The following is a 9647-nucleotide window of genomic DNA, read 5'->3' on the forward strand; positions in this document are numbered from 1 at the left end:
TACACTGTAAACAAGTATTGTAGTTAACTGTAATGACACATAGTTACAATGTAATAACATGTACCTGGTAGTAATTGTGGAAATATGTCCATAATAAAGCGCTGCTCTACCTTCTTAACCACACTATCAACAAGGCAGGTCCTACAGGCCCTAGTTTTGTCACACCTGGACTACTGTACAGTCGTGTGGTCAGGTGCCACAAAAAAGGACTTAAGAAAATTGCAATTGGCTCAGAACAGGGCACCACGGCTGATTTAATAATATGCATGTCGATCTCTCATGGCTCAAAGTGGAGGTGTTGACATGTTGGGTGCACCGAGCTGTCTGTTTGAGCTACTGGCGCACAGCTCGGTTACCCATGCATACCCCACAAGACATGCCACCAGAGGTCTCTTCACAGTCCCCAAGTCCAGAACAGACTATGAGAGGTGCACAGTACTACATAGAGCCATGACTACATGGAACTCTATTCCACATCAAGTAACCGATGCAAGTAGTACAATTAGATTTAAAAAACACCTTATCGAACAGCGGGGACTGTGAAGCAACACAAACATAGGTGCAGACACATGCATACACACACACACGATAACATACGCACTATACACACACGTACACATGGATTTTTGTACTGTAGATATGTGGTAGTGGTGGAGTAGGGGCCTGAGGGCACACAGTGTGTTGTGAAATCTGTGAATTTAAAATGTTTTTTATGAACTGCCTTAATTTTGCTGGATCCCAGGAAGTGTAGCTGCTGCCACGGCAGCAGCTAAAGGGGATCCATAATAAATACAAGTCCCAGATGAAGAATAAGACCCTATTTTAAAGCATAGTACATGTAATGTTAGCCAAGTACAATGTAATTACTAGTTGTTACACAGGATTTAGCTAGTTAAAATGAAGTGTATCTTTAGGAGTACTTGTAATTAATGTGTACAGTACATTACCCATCCTGACAACCTGGCCCTCAATTTAAAGCTTCTGGAAGTGACATCCAAGTGGGAGAATAAATACACTAGTACACCACTGATAGAATAATTTGGTAATGACTAATTATTACACTCCGATTCTTTGTGAAATGTGTTAGAATCATAAAACTACAATCTGATAATGTGTTTAGCTTAGTTAGAAGTAAAACGAGGGCTTTGGCTAATTTTTATATCTATGCAAGCAGAATGCAACTGTGAAACCAATAACAGAAAACAGGATGTGAAACTAGACACTGAGAAACATGTCCCCACCGTATGTGCCTGTATAAGATGGATATTTGCCCAGCAGCAGAGTATTTGTGTCTTCTGAAACCAGTGTGAAATAGATCCAGGAAGAAACAACTAGGTTGCTGTGCAGCTAACAGAGAAATATGACAGTTGCCTAAATATGGGCTAGGAGCTTTCTCATTGGCCCACTTAGGGGCGTAGTAGAGGTATACAAAACGTTGTGCATTGTATGATTTTCAGAGCTCTCAATGAATAAAGAATGACCATTGCAGTAAGGGGTCTGTTGAATTTATTTAAACTAGAGATTTATACCTCTGGGAATTATTCAAAGATTTAAGAAGTGTTTGACTTCAACCATTGAGATAACAAAATTCTCGTGACAACCACAGAGTATCTGTATAGGAAAATCATTAAGAGTAAACTGTGCTGCCAATCACAGTGTAGGGCGCGACATTTAGCGGGTGAGGAGAGCTCGTTAGAGGATGCTTGCATTGAAGAGCTGGGCATCGTGTTATGACCTGCATTATCTGAATTAGGCCCACAGAATTATACCTACGGAGGAGCGGCTTCTATGGAGGAACTTTGAATGTCTTTGAACTTCAGAGTTGGTTTAACGTTGGAACAGAGCAAATGTTAGCTAGCTAGCTAACAACCTTGTTTGTGCAGTGCAGTGCAGTGCAGCACTAGAATTAAAAACAGGTCTTACCTTTTTGTCGTTAATAAATCCAATGTGAAACGTGGTGACTATAGTATCCTTAACTAGCATTGAAAAAGTTAATCCATTCTTCTCAAATTAAACATATCTCCCTAATTTCTGAATCATGCTTGTAACATTGTCAGTAGGATACAGTAACCTATGCTTCAGAGGGGAGGAGCAGGTAGTTTCCACACGCACACCCACTGGCAAAGGTTTCCATTCCAGCTGGAAGGCAGAAACTGGAATACATTTCTAGAGTGAGCTTTCCCAGCTAACAAAATTACGTTCCAGGACGTGACCAAAGTTATTTTAGTCCCTACATAAGTCATGATAACGTTATTGTGAAACGTTCCTTCTACGTAGCTGTGGTGTCCGCTTATGTCCCAAGTCTTTTCAGGACGTATAAATGTGGGGAATTTTAAACCGTTAAATATGTGTATTTTTAAGTCAACCTCATAATGTTGCTAAACGTCAGAAAGTACGTTGAGAGCCCCATAAAATGCAGTTTCTGGTAACCACTGGGAACGTAACTTTCGTACGTAACAGTGTGATGGGGACAAGGACATTCCGGCTGGCCAAACCCTCCCCTAACCCGGACAATTGTGCATCACCTCATGGGTCTCCCGGTCGTGGCTGGCTGCGACACAGACAGGTATCGAACCAGCATCTGTAGCAATGCAGCTGCGATGCAGTGTCTTAGACCACTGTGCCACTCGGGAGGACCCTTAAGACACGTCATTTAATCTACCCTGAACATATACACAGTGTCCTGTCGGTAGGTGTCCACTGACGAAATATGCAAAATGCCTGAAAATAAGTTCTTTTTTTACATAAACTGTATCACAATAGATTCGTGAACAAAATCATAGCAAAAAGCTCACAAAATAACAAGTCAGTAAAAACATGAACACTGCACTCCAATCAAGAACTGTAAAACTGCTTAAAGCTAAAAGTGAATAACAATGTTAGGTTTATTCAGGTGCTGCTGCTCCATCCTCATCCACAGTCTCTTCCTCGACCCGCTCCTGGAAGTCAAAATAACACAAACTGGTCATTATTTTCCGTAAAAAAATGATCAAAATGCCGGTTTAACGTCGACTCCCTACTACATTCCTTTTTTACTAGCACAATAATTTAGTTAAATTGACCGACTGGATTAAAGTGAAGTAAAAAAAATCTAAACAATCATAAAGTGTTATTTTTAATCATACCTTTCTCTTACTCTTGAGCCGAGCTGGTGCATGTTTGAGAGCGTCTGCTATTTTGTCATCTACCTCTTGGTAGGTAGCCTTGGGGTGTGCTTTCAGGGACACTCCTATGTTGTGAAAAAGAATTGTAAATGGTACATTCCATGTCATATCATTCCTTTTCCACCTATGCTGGCTGAGACAGAGATTGGGTATTGTCCCTCTCGTCCCCCATAGGCAGTTTTGGCCATGAGACCTCTCTCCTTCACCTTTCCTTTGTCCTCTCTCTCCGATCTTAACAGGTGGTAGGATTTCACATTCATTTGAAACTGCCTTGTTACTGATTTAATTCATTTGAAATGTTAATAAAAACACATTTGACTTACCATCACTTGACCAATAATACTATCTACTAAATAATAATAAATGAGGATCTAAACTTGTGCATTTACTTACTTGTGACAGCATCATAGATTGATAGCTCATTAAAGGCCCTCTTCCCCTTCCTGCCCTTCAAGGCGTAGCCTGTCCACAGCTCCTCTGTTCTAATTTTTCTCATCATTCGTCTGATTCCTGAGCCCAGGTCCAGGCCACAGCAGAGGGTCAGGTATCGGATCTGATAAAAGAAATCCCACTCATTTGTGTGTTCCTCAGCTAAAACAGCTGGCCATACAGTTCTGATTGATAGTAATGAGAAATCACTTTTGTAGTGTATCATGTAATCATGGGCTAAAACTTGTGTAAACAGGCAGAGGGCTGATCGTTTCTTCTTAAGATAAGTTAAATACCTCGATCGTATGAACTCTGTACGGATCATCTCCAGTTCCACCATTATCCTCTATGGCCTCCATAACTTGGTTCAGAGCAGTCCTGAACTCTGTATGGATCATCTCCAGTTCCACCATTATCCTCTATGGCCTCCATAACTTGGTTCAGAGCAGTCCTGAACTCTGTACGGATCATCTCCAGTTTCACCATTATCCTCATCTCCACTGCTTGAAGATCTGCAAAATAATAAAAGACTCAACAGTTTTGCTGCAAGTAGCGTGACAATACAAGCCATGAGTACCAGGCAGGACATGGATCAAGGCCATGTGAAATACCTCGATCAAAATATCCACCCTTCATATATATTAGTAGTATTGATAACCATGTATCTGCTGACAGCCAAACAATTTGGAATTGATGTTGACAAGCAGGGATGGCAGCTCTGTTATTTAACCTTTCTACATTTATGATTTCGAGATCAATATCTTGATGGCTAAAGAAACCTGATTCTGATGCTCTGTCTTGGCCAGCTTCTTCCTGGCTGCCACTTGGACTAACTGAGAAAACAGAAGGAAAAACATGAAGACATACTTTGCTTTTGAAATTGGCACAGAACCAAACGTGAAGGGCTGTCAGTCAGGAGCTCAGTGGGAAGGTTAATGAATCCCAACAAAAATAAATGCTAAGCATAATTTCTTTATTTTTTTATTATGCTTTTAGTTTGATGGCAAATACATACAGATATTTACAAACATGGCATCACACTTGTGTTTTACCCCAGAAGAATAGGGTGATTTCACTACTGTTGTAAATACAAGTTTCACCCATACACAGCACCACAACTATTTGGAAAGTTCTAACAGTATGCACAAAGTAGTAATAAGACTTTAAATAAAGGTTTGTAAAGCTATAATACTTCATACAATTCAATTGTTTACCCTAAAACGAATTGTTTACCCTAAAACTACAACCAGACACTTACTGTCGCTCTGGCTTGAGGTGGCACATGGCCTCAAGTCCTCTGCATCTGCAACTTCAGAGAATATCACAGATGTCAAACCGTTACCACATTTATAGTACACACTTAACAGATTTTCCTGTTCATCCCATACAGTTGGTAGGAACAGAACTTTGAGAAAGTAGGCTTGTTTATCAGACTTGAAACATTATGTACCTTGTTGTAGGGTCTTTTCAAAGACACTGGCTCTTGAAGTTACTAAAAATAAAAAATAAAGAACTGTTACACTTTTGGTCACTAAATAATCAAGTATGTCAAGATCAGATGGGTGTGGTCCTTTCTTGTCATATCAACTGTCATTAGGTCATGATTTCATGCCGTCTCAATTTAAGACTAGTACTTGCATTAACTGTAAGCTTTTCTTCACCTACATACTTGAATGTGTGTAAAACTTACCATCAACTTGCTGATTATACATTCAATGACCTAGTAGCCTAATGCAGGATCTTACCACTAGGGGCTGGTGGAAGCTGTGGCACTGTACGCTGGGCTTGTCTGGGTTCATTTGTCTTTTTCTGGAGTGCTTCACTTCCATCATCATCTTACGAAGGACAATACAAATAAATACTCATTTATTTCATCTACTTCCTGATGCATGTAATACACACAATGGAATAAGAGCAGTTAAGAAATCCTCACCAGGTGGCTCTACACGGAATCTGATTGGTTTAGTCACCGCCCTCTTCGCTGGTTCCTCGTCAGATTCAACATTGGAGGTGTCAACCCCCCGTTTGGCTCGTTGCTCTGCCACAGAGTAATTGTCTGTACGTGCAATAAACATTGTCATAAATAGTTTCCTATTAACACTGGCAAACCGGCTATTGAGTATTTGTAATTCATATAGTAATACTTTCAGCCAATACATATAGTACTTAAGAGGGGGAAGTTCCTGACGCTACTGACCAGGAGTGGGTTGCACCAGTTAGACGATAAGGTGGAAGAGAGAAGTTGGACCTACCTACGCCCGACGTAATGATTTAGAAAATTCAACAAGATGCGACATGACTAGTCATGAAACACTTACCTTGGAAACTAGTTATAGATATATTCTATACGTCTACCCCACATTACACTTAGTTTTTACACCCTGGCGTAGCAAAAGCTACTACTTACAACCAGGTGGTGACACAGGTTTACGCCTGGCTTAGAACATATTCTACGTTGTAACTAGCCTTACGTGTAGGAGTATGTTCAACTGATGCAACCTGCTCCAGAGCCACACAACCAAGCATACATGGCAATAGAAACGGGAGTGGATGGACAGTCAAATATTATTTTACCAGTTGATGAAAAGATGGAAATTCTGTACTACTCCCATAATATTTTGTCAGGCCGGTCTCCTCTCTTAATGGCATTTCTTGGCCAGTAGCAACACAGGACCTGCAGGATATGAGACACTGTTTAAAGTGAACTATTTATCCATCTCTTTGTCTAAAAAGGGTAAACCATTTAACTGATCAACTCACCCCATCTCTCTTCTCCACCCACTGCTCTGGTACAACTTCAACATTGTTCTCTTTTACTAAATGTACAACATAATAATGCTGTATGCCCTGTGCAGAAAAACAAAACACCAATTCCACACTGTTCAGTCTCTTGATTTACCAGCCAAGATACTTTGCATAACTAATACAGCTTGTGAACTTGGCTGTAGCTAAATGGGGCTTGCTACAGGCTGTGCAAGATGGTAAGCACAACACGAGTGCACCCGTCACAGCCATAGTAGCCAGAATACATCTTTATGCATTTTACCATGGCTTTTGCAGGTGCATCACATGTTACAGAACTAACTTTCACTTGCAGTGTTGTGTCTCCCCACTTCAAGCCGGTCTGCATCAACTCTTTAAGCTCCAGTAAAGTGTCATTGAGGAATTCCAGGGAGCTTGGTTTCCATGATGCCATTGCAAGTGACAGAGGAAACACTGTGGGTGGTGAGAGATTGATAGAGCACAAAAGTGGCCATAACGACATATTGGTACTTTTGAACAAAGGGAGACCATCCAGATTAAGGGATATTTCTAAAAGATTCAAATCTCCAACCACTGATTTAGGATAGATGCTTAGATGTTTCACTAACTCCACCTTCACTTTAAATCTGACAAACTCCACATTAGACTTGACTTCAACAAAAACATTGGTGGTTTCTAGGAGAGTTCTAGCAGTGGAAGGCAAATCTGGGTGACCATTAGACTGCAGCATCTTCAGAAGTGCATCAACAGCATTGTGTTTCACTTGGAAATCACTTATCCAGGTTGCCAGGTCCTCTCTGAAGGTAGAATCGTTTTCAACATCATCATTGTCAGAGTCAGTTGTCTCCTGAATTGCACAACCAGCATTGGCTTCAGTCTCTGAATCTATGTCACTGTGTGTTGGCAGTCTTGGCTTAGTACCACCTACTGCCTGGAGTTCACCATCTGACTCTTCCTCAGCGTGTGTTGGCAGTCTTGGAGGAGTACCTTCCACTGGCTCAACTTCACTGTCTGACTCAATTTTGCTGTCAGATTCAGTAGAACTGGTATCTTCACTCTTGGTGTCAGACTGGCTGATGAGACTAGATCCACTTTCATTGTCATTGACTTCCTTCTCGACCCTTTTTTTCTTAAGGTTGGTTTTCTCCAGTGATAAAGCTGCGTATATTGAAAAAGCTTGTTAGTGCATAGGTCAAATGTATCTTTGTGATGCTAATTTCAAGTCTTTTTTCCAGCTTCAAACACTAAATATTTCACTTAAAACATAGTTTTGTTGTATTTAATGATAGAGAAGAGAAGAGTTTGACCAACACAGATTCATGTCCAATCTTTGAGGACGTGTCTACATTGTTAGAGTGGTCACATGCCAATCTGTTCCATATAATAGACAGTCTTTGGGACAGTGGAAAGCTGCATGGCCCCTTGGTTGTTGCTAAGCATGCATTCTTCTTCTATGGTGTTTATTGGTGGTGTTCAGACCAACGTTAAAGGTGCATCACTGCCACCTTCTGGGCTGGAGTGTGATAGAGACATGTGGTTCTGTCCTGGTGAGATCACAGGGTCAAAGAAAACTTGGTATGACTGTAGTCACTCCAGGCACTCAGCCCATAAGAACCATTAATACGGTCAGATCTAATATGGAAGAACTGAATACAACCATAAGAACCATTCATACTGTCAGATCTAATATGGAAGAACTGAATACAACCATAAGAACCATTCTTACTGTCAGATCTAATATGGAAGAACTGAATACAACCATAAGAACCATTCATACTGTCAGATCTAATATGGAAGAACTGAATACAACCATAAGAACCATTCTTACTGTCAGATCTAATATGGAAGAACTGAATACAACCATAAGAACCATTCATACTGTCAGATCTAATATGGAAGAACTGAATACAAAAGAGAAGGAGAGGTTGACCAGTACATATTCATGTACAAACGTTATTTTTCATTGGCAGATCAATGCAGTTTTCCAAACATATTCATCATCAGTTTTTTTGTAAGATTTTAACTAACTGAACAAAAATATAAACACAACATTCAACAATTTTACTAGGGTACAGTTCATATAAGGAAATCAGTCAATTGAAATACATTCATTAGGCCCTAATCTATGGATTTCACATGAATGGGCAGGGGAGCAGCCATGGGTGGGCCTGGGAAGGCATAGGCCCAACCATTTGGGAGCAAGGCCCACCCATCAGCCAATAAGAATGATTTCCCCCACTAAAGGGCTTTATTACAGATAGAAATACTCCTCAGTTTCATCAGCTGTCCGGGTGGCTGATCTCAGATGATCCTGCAGGTGAAGAAGCCAGATGTGGAGGTCCTGGGCTTGCACGGTAACACGTGGTCTGTGGCTGTGAAGCCAGTTGGACGTTCTGCCAAATTCTCGGTAGAGAAATTTACATTACATTCTCTGGCAACAGCTCTGGTGAACATTCCTGCAGTCAGCATGCCAATTACGCACTCCCTCAAAATGTAGACATCTGTGGCATTGTGTTGTGTGACAAAACTTCTCATTTCAGAGTGGCCTTTTATTGTACAAGGTGCACCTGTGTAATGATCATGCTGTTTAACCAGCTTCTTGATATGCCACACCTGTCAGGTGGATGGATTATCTTGGCAAAGGGGAAATGCTCACTAACAGAGATGGAAAAAAATGTGTGCACAACATTTGAGATTATTAAGCTTTTTATGCATTTGGAAATTTTCTGGGATCTTTTATTTCAGCTCATGAAACATGGGACCAACACTTCACATGTCAAGGTTATATTTTTGTTTAGAAGACAATTTACTAAACACGTAGTCATTTCATTTTAATTGTCACATGCTTGGTAAACAACAGGTGTAGAATAACAGTGAAATGTTGACCAACAATGGAGAACACAATACAACAATTATAATAATAGGAAAAAAGATTGTAGCACAAGGAATTAATACACGATGAGCAATGGTAGCTTGGCTATATATATGGGGTGCCAATACCTAGTCAATGGTAGCTTGGCTATATACATGGGGTGCCAATACCTAGTCAATGGTAGCTTGGCTATATACATGGGGTGCCAATACCTAGTCAATGGTAGCTTGGCTATATACATGGGGTGCCAATACCTAGTCAATGGTAGCTTGGCTATATACATGGGGTGCCAATGCCTAGTCAATGGTAGCTTGGCTATATACATGGGGTGCCAATACCTAGTCAATGGTAGCTTGGCTATATACATGGGGTGCCAATACCTAGTCAATGGTAGCTTGGCTATATGCATGGGGTGCCAA

General features: G+C 40.7%; 1 long non-coding RNA gene across 1 annotated transcript; it reads right to left on the minus strand.

Annotated features, from left to right (window-relative positions):
- Nucleotides 1-2830: 2830 nt before the first annotated feature.
- On the minus strand, nucleotides 2831-3602 carry LOC123487234. Its single transcript, XR_006659688.1, has 3 exons — nucleotides 3558-3602; nucleotides 3126-3229; nucleotides 2831-2939 (listed from the first exon to the last, which is right to left on the minus strand). It is a non-coding gene; the product is annotated as an uncharacterized LOC123487234 (long non-coding RNA).
- Between the last annotated feature and the right edge of the window lie 6045 nt (nucleotides 3603-9647).

This window comes from Coregonus clupeaformis, unplaced genomic scaffold (genome assembly GCF_020615455.1).
Source record: "Coregonus clupeaformis isolate EN_2021a unplaced genomic scaffold, ASM2061545v1 scaf1554, whole genome shotgun sequence".
In the NCBI taxonomy this organism is placed as follows: Eukaryota; Metazoa; Chordata; class Actinopteri; order Salmoniformes; family Salmonidae; genus Coregonus; species Coregonus clupeaformis.